The sequence below is a fragment of the Mustela lutreola genome, chromosome 11 (genome assembly GCF_030435805.1).
Source record: "Mustela lutreola isolate mMusLut2 chromosome 11, mMusLut2.pri, whole genome shotgun sequence".
Classification (NCBI taxonomy): Eukaryota; Metazoa; Chordata; class Mammalia; order Carnivora; family Mustelidae; genus Mustela; species Mustela lutreola.
The window spans coordinates 85,964,669-85,982,266 of NC_081300.1; positions in this window are offsets into that span (position 1 = coordinate 85,964,669).

Below are 17,598 nucleotides of genomic sequence, written 5' to 3' on the forward strand. Positions count from 1 at the left end.
TCCGGGGGGTTAAGGAGCTAATCTGTGAAAAGAGACTGGCCCATGCTAAGTGTTCAGATTACAGTTATTGGGGCTAATGTTGTCACCATAATGTCAACAAGCTTGAGTAAACAATCTGGTCTCCATTTGCTTTCTGGAAAATGAGAAGGACTGACCAGATCGCCTCTGTGTCATCAACACTAGGAATCTAAAAATTAAAAATGGTGGTTGACCTTCTTTCCCTTTATGTGTCCCTCCTCCCTCCCTCTCCCCTGCTCTGCTCTCCCATTTCAACTCCTCTCTCTTTGGCTTGCTGCTCCATCTTTCCCAACCACCCTCCTCTGGGAACAGGGCAGAAGGTGTCACTTCTCAGCTCCTGAGGGTACAGGCCCTTGTCTACCCTTCCTGCCTAGTTGGGCTTCTATCCATAAATCCCTACTCCCTGGAGAGGGGCAAGACTGGGCTCAGAGGACAGGCAGGCTCCTGCTCTCAGGCCTGATGTACGGGCTGCATAGCACCTTCTCTCTTTCCCCACCACACTCCAGCATGCTCTAAGACCTCCACAGATGAAGGTAGTTCAGGCACCAAGGTCTGCTCAGGCAAAGAAGACTGGTTATGACATAGCTCAGATAATGGACAGCAAAACCTTCCCGTCTGGGTGACTTGGGACAGGTGGTGAACCCTCTGCTTGCCTTGGCTCTCCTATGTGCAAGACAGAGTGGACCACAGTATCCACTTCCCAAAGATGATGTGAAGAAACACATTAATGTAAGTGAAGAACTTAGCTCAGGGGCGGCACAATTAAACCATGTGTATGTGTTTGTGATCATCATCGTTACATGGTTAAAGGCCAGTCAATGCCCCTTAACCAGTGACCACCAGGCCTGCACCTGCAGCTCTCCAAGCTGGGCTTCCCTCTCCTCTCCATGTAGGAGAAAACAAACCATGGGGAACTCGTGGGTGTTTCTGTAAGAAAACCATGAGAGACTATGGACTCTGAAAAACAATCTGAGGGTTTTGAAGGGTCAGGGGGTGGGAGGTTGGGGGAACCAGGTGGTGGGCATTAGAGAGGGCACGGATTGCATGGAGCACTGGGTGTGGTGCAAAAACAATGAATGCTGTTACGCTGAAAAATAATTTTTAAAAAAATGTCAGGAAAAAAATTATTGGTGGGGTTTTAAAAAGGTATAAGTAATCTCTACACTACTCGTGGCAGAGTAAAGGAAACCCAGGGTCAGAGAGGACAGGAGTTCACTGGATGTCAGAGGATAAGTGGACAGCAGGACTCAGAATGTAATTGTCCACAGATATCCCCAGAAATCACTGTCCCTGGAATTCGTGTTTCCAACCAAGACGTGGTTCTTCCTGTTGGACCTTGTGATTGGGAGTCCCTCCCTGGGGGAATGGAAGCTGAGAAGCCTTCCGATGTCTCCTGGGGGGGGGGGGGGGCACAATGGAGACAGTGCCTTCAGAGGCTGAAAGGTAGGCAGGACCCAAAACCTGGACCTTCACACTGGAGGCCAAAGGGCTCAGGAAGCACAGGGAAAGGAGAGAGACACACTCTTCCAGGCAGGGAGGAGAGGACCTTCTAAGACCCAGTGGGCTGCTAAGGCCTTAGGTTACTGGCTGGAGGCTGGAGCAGTCCAGGGTTACCCCAGGGAGAGAGACTGGTGAGCCTCTGTGTGATGCCTGGTGGAGAGGGTGAAAGGGAGGCAGTGCTGGTCCCACATGTCCCCGGATTTCTGAATGCCACCCCGATGCCAATCTGCATCTCTGAAGGTATGCAGGGAAGGCTTCTGCCAACCAGAGGTAGAGCAGGTGTGTAGGGTGGGATTAGGGCATCCCCTCTGGAGCTTTGACAATTTACAAAGACCCCCAGACGAGAGATCGAGAGATGCTGTTATGGTCCTCTCTCCATCTCCAGGTTAGGGAAGGCAGATTGAACTCCTAAAACTGCAGAATTCACACTGTGTGTCCCTGGATGTCCACTGTTGCTTCCTTTGTTCAACAAATCTGGTGCTGGAGTGTTGGGGTCGAGAGGATCCTTTTTTCACTGTATTGCTGGGGAAGCTACAGTCACCTCTCTGAGCCTCTGTTCCGTCATCTGTAAAATGGGGCTGACATTAGCGCTTTCATAGAGTTTGTAGGATTTCATGAGAGAACAAGGCCCTGGGTAAAGGTGACTGTTCCTATTGCTCTCCACCACCCCCTCCCGCCCAACCCCTCTGCTCTAGGGAGACCCCTGCCTGGTCGACCCAGAAGCATAACCTTGCTGGTTGTTTGGGAACTGAGCAGGGAGAATGGTTAAAGCCACAGCTGGAACCAGCAATATACAGACTCAGTGACTTTGGACAAGTCCCTGGCACTCTCTGGGCCTCAGTTTTCTTATCTGTGGAATTCAGGAGTTCTACAGGAAAAGCTGAGACAGCAGTGCCTGTACATTTAAGAAGTGCTTACTGTATGCTCCAACTCTTCACCTGCTTCTCAATAATTCTAGGGGCCACCCATGTCATCGACAGCCCATTGTCCAGGAAGCAAGGCTCAGGAGGGGTGGAGGGATATGTCCACAGGCACACAGCATGGAGCAGTGGTGCTAGCTTGAGGCTTGCTCTCCTGTACTAGTAACTTGCTCCCCATGGGATGCAAGGCCAACTCTGGAGGAGCTTCTATTCCCACTCCAGCCTTCCCCACCTCACTTCTAGCATCTGTGGGGAGGGGCTCTCCCGAAGGAGCCGCTGCCATCCCAGCTCCACTGAACTCAGCACAAAGGTAGTGACAAGGCCAAGGTTCCCTCTCCACCAAGTCACCAGGTCTGATGGAAAAACACTCCAGAGCCGGCCCAGGTGGGGAGGGTGCTCTGGGAGCTGCTTTGGTTCTCTGGGTCCACAGCCAAAGGGCCACAGAAATGAGATTTGATTCCTTCAGCAATCTGAGCCCCTATCATGTGCCTGGCATGGAGCAAGGCCCTGGAGTCAGGTAGAAGAAGGGGAGAAGTCACCCCAAATCACAGAAGTGTTTATGCAAGACTTACCAAGTGGACTCTCCTTTAATCCTCACCACCTCGAGTGATCCATTCTGTCATGATACCCAAGTGACAGATCTGGAAAATTAGGTCCAGAGAAGGTAAGTGATTTGTCTAGGCCACACAGCTAGTTCATGTCGGAGCTGAGAATCAGAATTCTTTACTTTGAATCAGACAATGTATTCTTAGGTATTGACCTCCTAAAGACAAAATAATGCTTTTGATCTCCAAGCATGTCTGTCTTACTATTCATGAACATGCCTCAGTTTTCTGTCTTGTTCATTAGTGTTTGCCTAATATCTTCCCCAACATCTTCATCAGAAACATTTATGGGTACTTATATGTACCTATGTTTTTAAATAAATTATCCAAAGTCGATACAGCCTTTGAGTTGTCATGTTAAGTCCATTTACATTTAGTATGAGTACTGATCCATTTTTATATATTTTTACTCAATTTTTTTGCTATTTATCCTGATGGATTTATGCTTCTATCCTCCTTTCTTCTTTTGGATCGACTCAGTGTAAGTATTATTTTTGTAACTACAACCACTGCACTATTATGGAAGTACACAGTCACTTTTAAATTATTCCTCAAAGTTTAACATGCCAAATTAACTTAAAATGCAAAGTAATGAATACACGTACATTATTCCAAACAGAATGAGAATACTTCAAATCTGATCACCATACATGTTACTTCTGACCCTACATGTCACTTTTGCTTACGGGTTTGTTTCCAACTTGCAGTTTTCATCCTGGCTTGGGAAACAGTATTTACTTGGTGGAGATATCATTTTTGCCTACTTGTATATTTGCTGATCATCCAGATATCTCAAACTTCCATTCTGAGATCATTCATCTTCAGTTTCTTTAATGACCTCTCAAGAAATCATCTGTTTTTCTCTGTTATTTGAATAAGTGTTTGACCAAGTATATACCTCTGTGTTGATCTTTGGGCTCAGTTCACTAAAGGTGTTATTTCACTTTCTTTGGTTCTACTTTTGCTGATTGTTCTTCTGGGGTAAGTAACACAGGTCTTATCTTTCCCTTTTTTTCTTGACTTGCACCAACATATATCTATATGTAGGATAGATATAGATATCTATATCTATTCTTTCCTTTTCTTTTCTTTTCTTTCCTTTTCTTTTCTTTCCTTTTCTCTTCTCTTCTCTTCTCTTCTCTTCTCTTCTCTTCTCTCCTCTTTCTTTTCTTTCATTAGTGTTGACCTTCTAAAGACAAAATGATGCCTTTGGTCTCCAAGTCTATATGGCTTGCTATTTATTAACAACATGGAACTTGAACTCATGACCCTGAGATCAAGACCAGAGCTGAGACCAAGATCTGAATGCTTAATTCACTGAGCCACCCAGATGTCCCCACCCATCACTTTTATTTTGGCGTTTCTTTGTTTTGCTTTGTTTGTTTTCAATCTATTTATACTCTGTGGCTTTCACCCTGTTTCCCAAAGCTGAGAAATCATATATTTTTTATCAGATTAAAGAAATGCTCAACTGTTATGACCTCAAATGCATTGTCTCCTCCAGTCTCCCTGTTTTCTCCTTGGAGCCAAATTAGATTATTAGACCTTCTAATTCAGGCTTTCATATTATTTAAATGCTTTCTTTGAATATCCAATTTCTTTTTCTGCCTGAGCTGGGTAAATATGTCAGAACTACCTTCCATCTCTGTATTTCTTTTTTCCTCCTATCTCTAACCTGGTATAATGAATTGAGTTTTTTTGTTTTGTTCTGTTTTGTTTTGTTTTTTATTAATTCATTTATTTTCAGCATAACAGTATTCATTAATTTTTCACCACACCCAGTGCTCCATGCAATCCGTGCCTTCTATAATACCCACCACCTGGTACCCCAACCTCCCACCTCCCACCACTTCAAACCCCTCAGATGAATTGAGTTTTTAATTTTAATTTCTGGGATGTTCATTTCCTATAGTTCTAGGAGAGTCCTTTTATAAAGGTGTGGTTTTTAAAATCTGGGCATTTTCATACTATATGATTCTTTGACCATGTTTTTCACTCTATGTTTGGTTTTGATTTTTAAAAAAACATTTAAAAGCCATTTCTGATGTGGGCAATTCTTGACTCTCAAAAACCCTTGGCTAAATAACTTGACAGAAGAATACAGGTGAGATCCAGACTTGTCTTGACGTTATCTGGAGACTGTACTTATCTGGAGATCCATGTGCTCTATCCTCATCACCTACCTGGATCTTTTTTTAAATTAATATATAATGCATTATTTTCCACAGGCTACAGGTCTGTGAATCATCAGGCTTACATATTTCACAGCACTCACCATAGCACATGCCCAAGTGTCCATATCCCAGCCACCGTCTCCCTAACCCTCTGCCCCCCAGCAACCCTCAGTTTGTTTCCCAAGATTAAGAGTCTCTTTTGGTTTGTCTTTCTCCTGATCCCATCTTGTTTCATTTTCTTCCTCCCTACACCCCATGACCCCCTCCTTGCCTCTCAAATTCCTCATAACAGAGAGATCATATGATAATTGCCTTTCTATTGATTGACTTATTTTGCTTAGCATAATACCATCTAGCTCCATGTCATTGAAAAATGGCAAGATTCTGTTTCTTTTGATGGCTGCATAGTATTCCATTTTATATATATATATATATATAGATAGATAGATAGATAGATAGATATAGATATAGATATATATCATATCTTCTTTATCCATTAATCTGTTGAGGGACATCCAGGTTCTTTATAGAGTTTGGCTATTGTGGACATTGGTGCTATAAACATTTGGGTGCACGTACCCCTTTGGATCACTACATTTGTATCTTTAGGGTAAATACCTAGTAGTGCAATTGCTCAGTCATAGTGTAGCTCTATTATCAATGTTTTGAGGAGTGGCCATACTGTTTTCCAGACTGGCTGCATCAGCTTGCATTCCCACCAACAGTAGGTGAGATCCTCTTTCTCTGCATCCTCACCAACATCTATCATTTCCTGACTCATTAATTTTAGCCATTTTGACTCTTATGAGCTGGTATCTCACTGTGGTTTGGATTTGTATTTCCCTGATGCCGAGTGATGTTGAGCACTTTTTCATGTGTCTGTTGGCCTCTGGGATGTCTTCTTTGCAGAAATGTCTGTTCATGTCTTCTGCCCATTTCTTGATTAGATTCTTTCTTCTTTGGGAGTTGAGTTTGAAAAGTTCCTTATAGATTTGAGATACAAGTCCTTTATCTGATATGTCATTTACAGTATCTTTTCCCATTCTGCTGGTTGTATTTTGGTTTTGTAGACTGTTTCCTTTGCTGTGCAAAAGATTTTGATCTTGATAAAGTCCAAATAGTTCATTTTTGCCCTTGTTTACCTTGCCTTTCGTGATGTTTCTAGGAAGAAGTTGCTGCAGCTGAGGTCGAAGAGGTAGCTGCCTATGTTCTTCCCAAGGATTTTGATGGATTCCCGTCTCACATCAAGGCCTTTCATCCATTTTGTGTCCATTTTTGTGTGTGGAATAAGGAAATGGACTAGTTTTATTTTTCTGAATGTAACTGTCCAATTTCCCCAACACCATTTGTTGAAGAGAGTGTCTTTTTTCAATTGAACATTCTTTCCTGCTTTGTTGAAGACCAGTTGACCATAGAGTTGAGGGTCCATTTATGGGCTCTCTATTCTGTTCCATTGGCCTCTGTGTCTGTTTTTTGTGCCAGTACCATGCTGTCTTGATGATGACAGCTTTGTAATAGAGCTTGAATTCTGGAATTGTCATGACACCAACTTTGGTTTTCTTTTTCAACATGCTCCTGGCTATTTGGGGTCTTTTCTGGCTCCATATAAAGTTTAGGATTATTTGTTCCATTTCTTTGGGGAAAAAATTGATGGTATTTTGATAAAGATTGCATTAAATATGTAGATTTCTTTACGTAGCATAGACAATTTCACAATATTTATTCTTCCAATCCAGGAGCATGGAACGTTTTTCCATTTCTTTGTGTCTTCCTCTATTTTTTCATGAGTACTTTATAGTTTTCTGGGTATAGATTCTTTTCCTCTTTGGTTAGGTTTATTCCTAGGTATCTTATGGCTTTCAATGCAATTGTAAGTGGGATCAACTCCTTAATTTCTCTTTCTTCTGTCTTGTTGTTGGTGTATACAAATGCAACTGATTTCTGTGCATTGATTTTATGTCCTGACACTTTACTGAATTCCTGTATGAATTCTAGCAATTTTGGAGTGGAGTCTTTTGCGTTTGCTACAGAAAGTATCACATCATCTGAGGGGAGTGAGAGTTTAACTTCTCTGCCAATTTGGATACCTTTTGTTTCTTCTTGTTATCTGATTGCTGAGGCTAGGACTTCTCGTACTATGTTGAATAGCAGTAGTGATAGTGGACATTACTGCCATGTTCCTGACATTAGGGGAAAAGCTCTCAGTTTTTCCCCCATTGAGAATGATATTCACTGTGGGATTTCATAGATGGCTTTGATGATATTGAGGTGTTGTACCCTCTATCCCTCCACTGTAAAAGTTTTGATCAAGAAAGGATGCTGTACTTTGTTAAATGCTTTTCTAGCATGGATAGAGAGTATCACATGGTTCTTGTTCTTTATTTTTTATAAATGTATGGTACCACATTGATTGATTTGTGGATGTTGAACCAACCTTGCAGCCCAGGAATAAGTCAACTTGGTTACATTTTAGTTCTTTTATTTCTCCAGAAAGGGATTCTCTAATATCTTCCATGCTTTTTTCAGTTTGATAATCATCATTCTGAACTCTGGTTCTAACATCGTACTAATGTCCATATTGATTAGGTCCATAGCTGTCAGTACTGCCTCTTGTTCCTTTTTTGTGGTGAGTTTTTCGCCTTGTCATTTTATACAGATAAGAATAGATGAATGAGAGAAAAAAATACTAAAAGGGTAGCAGTGACCTTAGAAATATATACACTAACCAATTCAGAAGAGACCTGCATCCAGGGGAGAAGAAAGGGGGGGGGGGAAGAAAAGATATATCTATATCTATATCTATATCTATCTATATTATCTATATATTAGATTGGTGAATAGAACAGAGCCACACACTTGACTTTGGGTGTATTTTAGACTGTAAGGAGAAACTACATTCCAAAATATTAAAGAAAGATAAACTTACATATATAAAAAATAAGGGTAAACACAATGAAGGGGTGGAATATGACTAGAAAGATGAAAATTTTAAAAGATTCTTAAAAAGTAATTGATAAGATAAGAAGTTGGTTGAAGGAGGAGTCAAGATGGCGGAGAAGTAGCAAGCTGAGACTGCTTCAGCTAGCCGGAGATCAGCTAGATAGCTTATCTAAAGATTGCAAACACCTGAAAATCCATCGGCAGATCGAAGAGAAGAAGAACAGCAATTCTGGAAACAGAAAAACAACCACTTTCTGAAAGGTAGGACCGGCGGAGAAGTGAATTCAAAGCGACGGGAAGATAGACCCCGGGGGGAGGGGCCGGCTCCCGGCAAGCGGCGGAGCAACCGCGCACAAAATCAGGACTTTTAAAAGTCTGCTCCGCGGAGGGACATCGCTCCAGAGGCTAAACCGGAGCGAAGCCCACGCGGGGTCAGCGTGGCCTCAGGTCCCGCAGGGTCACAGAAGGATCGGGGGTGTCTGAGTGTCGCAGAGCTTGCGGGTATTGGAACGGGAAAGCCGGCTACAGAGACAGAGCCGACAGTAAGCTCGCAGCTCCGTGTTACCTTGAACCGGTCGCAGGCTCGGTGAGCTCGGAGCGCGGCCGGAGGTCAGGCAGACGGGAGTAACTGGGCGCTGTTCTCTGAGGGCGCACTGAGGAGTGGGGCCCTGGGCTCTCGGCTCCTCCGGGCCGGAGACCAGGAGGCCGCCATTTGTATTCCCGTCCTCTGGAACTCTACGGAAAGCGCTCAGGGAACAAAAGCTCCTGAAAGCAAACCCGAGCGGATTACTCACCCCGGCCCCGGGTAAGGGCGGTGTAATTCCGCCTGGGGCAAAGACACTTGAAAATCACTACAACAGGCCCCTCCCCCAGAAGATCAACAAGAAATCCAGCCGAGACCAAGCTCACCTACCAAGGAGTGCGGTTTCAATACCAAGGAGAGCAGCAGAATTCCAGAGGAGGAGAAAGCCAAGCACGGAACTCATGGCTTTTTTCCTGTGATTTTTTTTAGTCTTGCAGTTAATTTAATTTTTTCTTTTTCATTTTTTTTTTTTTTTTCTCGCCTTCGGGTAAAATTTTTTTTTTTTTTAACTGTTACCTTTTTCTTTTTTAACGATTTTTTACTAGTTTATCTAATATATATATATATTTTTTTACATTTTTCTTAGGTGTTTTCTTTTTTAAAAAAAAAATTCTTTTCTTTTTTTTTTTTTTTTTTTCTTTTTTCTTTCTTCCTTTTTGAACCTCTTTTTATCCCCTTTCTCCCCACTCACGATTTTGGATCTCTTCTAATTTGGCTAAAGCATATTTTCCTGGGGTTGTTGCCACCCTTTTAGTATTTTACTTGCCCCTTCATTTACTCTTATCTGGACAAAATGACAAGACGTAAAAATTCACCACAAAAAAAAGAACAAGAGGCAGTACCGAAGGCTAGGGACCTAATCAATACAGACATCGGTAATATGTCAGATCTAGAGTTCAGAATGACAATTCTCAAGGTTCTAGCCGGGCTCGAAAAAGGCATGGAAGATATTAGAGAAACCCTCTCGAGAGATATAAAAGCCCTTTCTGGAGAAATAAAAGAACTAAAATCTAACCAAGTTGAAATCAAAAAAGCTATTAATGAGGTGCAATCAAAAATGGAGGCTCTCACTGCTAGGATAAATGAGGCAGAAGAAAGAATTAGTGATATAGAAGACCAAATGACAGAGAATAAAGAAGCTGATCAAAAGAGGGACAAACAGCTACTGGACCACGAGGGGAGAATTCGAGAAATAAGTGACACCATAAGACGAAACAACATTAGAATAATTGGGATTCCAGAAGAAGAAGAAAGTGAGAGGGGAGCAGAAGGTATACTGGAGAGAATTATTGGGGAGAATTTCCCCAATATGGCAAAGGGAACAAGCATCAAAATTCAGGAGGTTCAGAGAATGCCCCTCAAAATAAATAAGAATAGGCCCACACCCCGTCACATAATAGTAAAATTTACAAGTCTCAATGACAAAGAGAAAATCCTGAAAGCAGCCCGGGAAAAGAAGTCTGTAACATACAATGGTAAAAATATTAGATTGGCAGCTGACTTATCCACAGAGACCTGGCAGGCCAGAAAGAGCTGGCATGATATTTTCAGAGCACTAAACGAGAAAAACATGCAGCCAAGAATACTATATCCAGCTAGGCTATCATTGAAAATAGAAGGAGAGATTAAAAGCTTCCAGGACAAACAACAACTGAAAGAATTTGCAAATACCAAACCAGCTCTACAGGAAATATTGAAAGGGGTCCTCTAAGCAAAGAGAGAGCCTACAAGTGGTAGATCAGAAAGGAACAGAGACCATATACAGTAACAGTCACCTTACAGGCAATACAATGGCACTAAATTCATATCTCTCAATAGTTACCCTGAATGTGAATGGGCTAAATGCCCCTGTCAAAAGACACAGGGTATCAGAATGGATAAAAAAACAAAACCCATCTATATGTTGCCTCCAAGAAACACATTTTAAGCCCGAAGACACCTCCAGATTTAAAGTGAGGGGGTGGAAAAGAATTTACCATGCTAATGGACACCAGAAGAAAGCAGGAGTGGCAATCCTTATATCAGATCAATTAGATTTTAAGCCAAAGACTGTAATAAGAGATGAGGAAGGACACTATATCATACTCAAAGGGTCTGTCCAACAAGAAGATTTAACAATTTTAAATATCTATGCCCCCAACGTGGGAGCAGCCAACTATATAAACCAATTAATAACAAAATCAAAGAAACACATAAACAACAATACAATAATAGTAGGGGACTTTAATATTCCCCTCACTGAAATGGACAGGTCATCCAAGCAAAAGATCAGCAAGGAAATAAAGGCCTTAAATGACACACTGGACCAGATGGACATCACAGATATATTCAGAATATTTCATCCCAAAGCAACAGAATACACATTCTTCTCTAGTGCACATGGTACATTCTCCAGAATAGATCACATCCTCGGTCCTAAATCAGGACTCAACCGGTATCAAAAGATTGGGATCATTCCCTGCATATTTTCAGACCACAATGCTCTAAAGCTAGAACTCAACCACAAAAGGAAGTTTGGAAAGAACCCAAATACATGGAGACTAAACAGTATCCTTCTAAAGAATGAATGGGTCAACCGGGAAATTAAAGAAGAATTGAAAAAAATCATGGAAACAAATGATAATGAAAATACAACGGTTCAAAATCTGTGGGACACAACAAAGGCAGTCCTGAGAGGAAAATATATAGCGGTACAAGCCTTTCTCAAGAAACAAGAAAGGTCTCAGGTACACAACCTAACCCTACACCTAAAGGAGCTGGAGAAGGAACAAGAAAGAAACCCTAAGCCCAGCAGGAGAAGAGAAATCATAAAGATCAGAGCAGAAATCAATGAAATAGAAACCAAAAAAACAATAGAACAAATCAACGAAACTAGGAGCTGGTTCTTTGAAAGAATTAATAAAATTGATAAACCCCTGGCCCGACTTATCAAAAAGAAAAGAGAAAGGACCCAAATAAATAAAATAATGAATGAAAGAGGAGAGATCACAACTAACACCAAGGAAATACAAACTATTATAAGAACATACTATGAGCAACTCTACGGCAATAAATTTGACAATCTGGAAGAAATGGATGCATTCCTAGAAACATATAAACTACCACAACTGAACCATGAAGAAATAGAAAGCCTGAACAGACCCATAACCAGTAAGGAGATTGAAACAGTCATTAAAAATCTCCAAACAAACAAAAGCCCAGGGCCAGACGGCTTCCCGGGGGAATTCTACCAAACATTTAAAGAAGAACTAATTCCTATTCTCCTGAAACTGTTCCAAAAAATAGAAATGGAAGGAAAACTTCCAAACTCATTTTATGAGGCCAGCATCACCTTGATCCCAAAACCAGACAAGGATCCCACCAAAAAAGAGAGCTATAGACCGATATCCTTGATGAACACAGATGCGAAAATACTCAACAAAATACTAGCCAATCGGATTCAACAGTACATTAAAAAGATTATTCACCACGACCAAGTGGGATTTATTCCAGGGCTGCAAGGTTGGTTCAACATCCGCAAATCAGTCAATGTGATACAACACATCAATAAAAGTAAGAACAAGAACCATATGATACTCTCAATAGATGCTGAAAAAGCATTTGACAAAGTACAACATCCCTTCCTGATCAAAACTCTTCAAAGTGTAGGGATAGAGGGCACATACCTCAATATCATCAAAGCCATCTATGAAAAACCCACCGCAAATATCATTCTCAATGGAGAAAAACTGAAAGCTTTTCCGCTAAGGTCAGGAACACGGCAGGGATGTCCATTATCACCACTGCTATTCAACATCGTACTAGAGGTCCTAGCCTCAGCAATCAGACAACAAAAGGAAATTAAAGGCATCCAAATCGGCAAAGAAGAAGTCAAATTATCACTCTTCGCAGATGATATGATACTATATGTGGAAAACCCAAAAGACTCCACTCCAAAACTGCTAGAACTTATACAGGAATTCAGTAAAGTGTCAGGATATAAAATCAATGCACAGAAATCAGTTGCATTTCTCTACACCAACAGCAAGACAGAAGAAAGAGATATTAAGGAGTCAATCCCATTTACAATTGCATCCAAAACCATAAGATACCTAGGAATAAACCTAACCAAAGAGACACAGAATCTATACTCAGAAAACTATAAAGTACTCATGAAAGAAATTGAGGAAGACACAAAGAAATGGAAAAATGTTCCATGCTCCTGGATTGGAAGAATAAATATTGTGAAAATGTCTATGCTACCTAAAGCAATCTACACATTTAATGCAATTCCTATCAAAGTACCATCCATCTTTTTCAAAGAAATGGAACAAATAATTCTAAAATTTATATGGAACCAGAAAAGACCTCGAATAGCCAAAGGGATATTGAAAAAGAAAGCCAACGTTGGTGGCATCACAATTCCGGACTTCAAGCTCTATTACAAAGCTGTCATCATCAAGACAGCATGGTACTGGCACAAAAACAGACACATAGATCAATGGAACAGAATAGAGAGCCCAGAAATAGACCCTCAACTCTATGGTCAACTAATCTTCGACAAAGCAGGAAAGAATGTCCAATGGAAAAAAGACAGCCTTTTCAATAAATGGTGCTGGGAAAATTGGACAGCCACATGCAGAAAAATGAAATTGGACCATTTCCTTACACCACACACAAAAATAGACTCAAAATGGATGAAGGACCTCAATGTACGAAAGGAATCCATCAAAATCCTTGAGGAGAACACGGGCAGCAACCTCTTCGACCTCTGCCGCAGCAACATCTTCCTAGGAACAACGCAAAAGGCAAGGGAAGCAAGGGAAAAAATGAACTACTGGGATTTCATCAAGATCAAAAGCTTTTGCACAGCAAAGGAAACAGTTAACAAAATCAAAAGACAACTGACAGAATGGGAGAAGATATTTGCAAACGACATATCAGATAAAGGACTAGTGTCCAGAATCTATAAAGAACTTAGCAAACTCAACACCCAAAGAACAAATAATCCAATCAAGAAATGGGCAGAAGACATGAACAGACATTTCTGCAAAGAAGACATCCAGATGGCCAACAGACACATGAAAAAGTGCTCCATATCACTTGGCATCAGGGAAATACAAATCAAAACCACAATGAGATATCACCTCACACCAGTCAGAATGGCTAAAATCAACAAGTCAGGAAATGACAGATGCTGGCGAGGATGCGGAGAAAGGGGAACCCTCCTACACTGTTGGTGGGAATGCAAGCTGGTGCAGCCACTCTGGAAAACAGCATGGAGGTTCCTCAAAATGTTGAAAATAGAACTGCCCTATGACCCAGCAATTGCACTATTGGGTATTTACCCTAAAGATACAAATGTAGTGATCCAAAGGGACACATGCACCCGAATGTTTATAGCAGCAATGTCCACAATAGCCAAACTATGGAAAGAACCTAGATGTCCATCAACAGATGAATGGATCAAGAAGATGTGGTATATATACACAATGGAATACTATGCAGCCATCAAAAGAAATGAAATCTTGCCATTTGCAACAACATGGATGGAACTAGAGCGTATCATGCTTAGCGAAATAAGTCAAGCAGAGAAAGACAACTATCATATGATCTCCCTGATATGAGGAAGTGGTGATGCAACATGGAGGCTTAAGTGGGTAGAAGAATAAATGAAACAAGATGGGATTGGGAGGGAGACAAACCATAAGTGACTCTTAATCTCACAAAACAAACTGAGGGTTGCCGGGGGGAGGGGGTTGGGGAGAAGGGGGTGGGATTATGGACATTGGGGAGGGTATGTGATTTGGTGAGTGCTGTGAAGTGTGTAAACCTGGTGATTCACAGACCAGGGGATAAAAATATATGTATATAAAAAATATATGTTTATAAAAAAAATAAAAAATAAAAAAAAAAAAAAGAAATAATAAAAAAAAAAAAAAAAAAAAAAAAAAAAAAGAAGTTGGTTGAAAAAAGAAAAAAAAAGAGGAAAGAATGTGATCAGGCTGAAGAATAGAACAAAGCCATACACTAGATTTAGGGTATATTTTGAGCTATTAGAAGAAATTGTATCCCAAAATTTTAAAGAAAAAAAACCTATGTGTATTCAAAGAATAAGGTTAACTACAATGAAGGGATAAAATATGACAATAACAATGAATATGTAAAAGATTTTTTTTAAGTATTGGTAAGATAAAATAGTTAAAACGTTAAAATAGGAAAGATGAAAAATATAAAAAATAAAATAAGAAAAGAATAAAAAAAATAACTTTGAAAGACTAAATAATCATGGGGAAAACACCATGAATTGTATGTGTTGATTTCCCCTAGCTCTGGAGTTCCACAGCTCTCACTGATTGGTGAACTTGGTCTTGGCTGAATGTTCTTGCTGATCTTCTGAGGGATAGGCCTGTTGCTGTGATTCTCAAATGTCTTTGCCCAAGGTGGAATTGCACTGCCCTTGCCAGGGTCCAGGCTAAGTAAACTGCTCGGGTTCGGTTCTGGGAGTTTTTGTTCCCTGAACACGTTCTGTAGAGCTTAGGAAGATGGGAATGAAGATGGCAGCCTTGCAATGTCCAGCCCCATAGGAGCTGAGAGCTTGGGTCGCACTCCTCAGTGCACCCTCAGAGAAAAACAGCCAATCCCTCCAGTGCCCCTGATCTCTGTCCACACTCTGTGCTCAACCAGCCTGGGACTGAGCATTTCTATCTCTGGCACATGGCCCCATTTGGATTCTCCAAACCCAGACATCGCTGTCATGAGACAAAATCGGGATGCCTTATAAGGGAAGAAGAAGGCATGGATGAAAGGGTAAGCAATGGCTATAATCTCCACCAACATATTATGGAGTCCTTATTTTTTGTATGTGTGGGAATTTCTCAGAAGTGCACTACACATGCATGCAATACATTCAGTAAATGTGGGTAAAATCATAGAAAATCAAAGTGCAACAGGTAGGCAAGAAAAGTTCCCAATTCAATGTGGATTTTTATTTAAATACTCCAAGATGTATGCTTTTTGTGTGCTTAGGAGATTCTCCTGTCTGTATCAAGGATCACTCAGAGGTGAGTGCTTAATGATACAGGTTTGCGATCATTCTGGTCATGAGGGGTGAATGGCTGTGAATGTTATCAGGTTCTTGTACCAGTCTGGGGATTTTTGATGCTATGAAACAGTTACTCTAAGAGTCCCCACGTGATTGCTGTATTTGGATACAGGGCTATGATTCAGGGTTTGTGATAAAAGACCCTCTTACCCTGTCTGCAACAGCATGGACCTGCTTGGATTTTGATACCACGTTTGAAATATACAGGCATATAATTCTTTGAAGTGTAGGAAAAGAAAGAGTATATATGAAATATATATTTCATATATACTGTATATGAAATATATACTATATACTATATAATATACTATATAGTATATATACTATATAATATACTATATATAAATATATACTATATACTATATATATGAAATATATATTTCATATATACTCTTTCTTTTCCTACACTTCAAAGATTTATATGTCTGCCCCCCAAAATCTATCACGACATGATTGTACATCTCAATGAATTTTCACAAATTGTGTCATCATCCTTCAAATTAAAAAACAAAAACAACCCCCCAAAATTCACGACTGGAACCCAGCACCCCAAAAGTGCCATTGGACCTCCTTCCCGTCATGAACGTCACCCCAAAAGGAACCGTCATCAACCACTTGCCATTAAAGGAAATCTTGATTCCTTTTGTGCCTGACTTCCTTTGCTTTATGTTTTGTGAGATTCACCCATGCTGTTCTTAAGGATCATTCTTCCCTAGGAAGGAATAGTGCATGGTTGTTGAAATGTGCTAGAATCTGTTAACATGTTCCCTTATTATGAGCGTTTAGGAAATTAAGAGGAATGCTTCTGTGTACATTCCTGATGGAAATGTCTTCTGGAAAACACATGTTTGCATTTCTGTTGGGTGTTTCTCCACCTGAAGAAAGCACTGGGGCATGGGAGATGCTTGTATACACCACCATGCATCCTGACTAAAGGTTTTCCAGATCTGCACATCTGATGCTCATGGCTATCATAGAAGAGAGTTTGGGTGCTCCCCAGCCTCAGCTGCATTTGGTATTTTCTGATGTATTTAATTTTAGTTATTCAGGGGAATATGTAAAAAGCACATCAAAAGTTCAGATACTTCCAATCAGCTCACACATTCTAAAGATTTGGTGACAAAAAGAAAGGCAATGTGGCCAACCTCTGTCCTTACTGGGGTTATGCCTTCGTGTCTGACCCCAAACAAATAAGAATGAGGAGGATTTTACTGGAATTTAAGAGTATTGGAATTTAAGAGTATTCTCTGCAGAAGCACTGGAAATGCCCAAATTCTGGGTATTACACAACTTGGGTACAGAGACAAATAAGAGTTTATAGCACCAGCCTGGTGTCCAGGACCTTTTTTTTTGCAATTCTTCTTTAAGCTGAGATCCAGTACTGCCTGAGCAGTCTCACCCATGTACTCAAAGGTCATCTGTACACTTGTAGTTCCCCCAGAGGACCAGGAGGCAGGGCAGATGAAGGGATCCCACCAAATGCCAACTCAAGATTGTCTTTGCCTGGGATAGAAATGTTGCTTTCTTGATTTTTTTCTCCTTAGCCAGTCTAGTTCCAAATGAAAACCCAGTCATCTCTATTATACAGGTTAGTTACACTTTCCTTGGAGGACTGGAAAGATAATCTCTTGCCAACTGATGCTTGTTTCAAGAGGTGCTCAACTATGGGAGTAGTGATTAGAAACTGTGAGTAGGGGGCCTTTTCCTCAGCAGTGATTTTTTTCCTCATTAAGATTTTTGTAGTTGACAACCAAGATGCACTTGACAGATACCT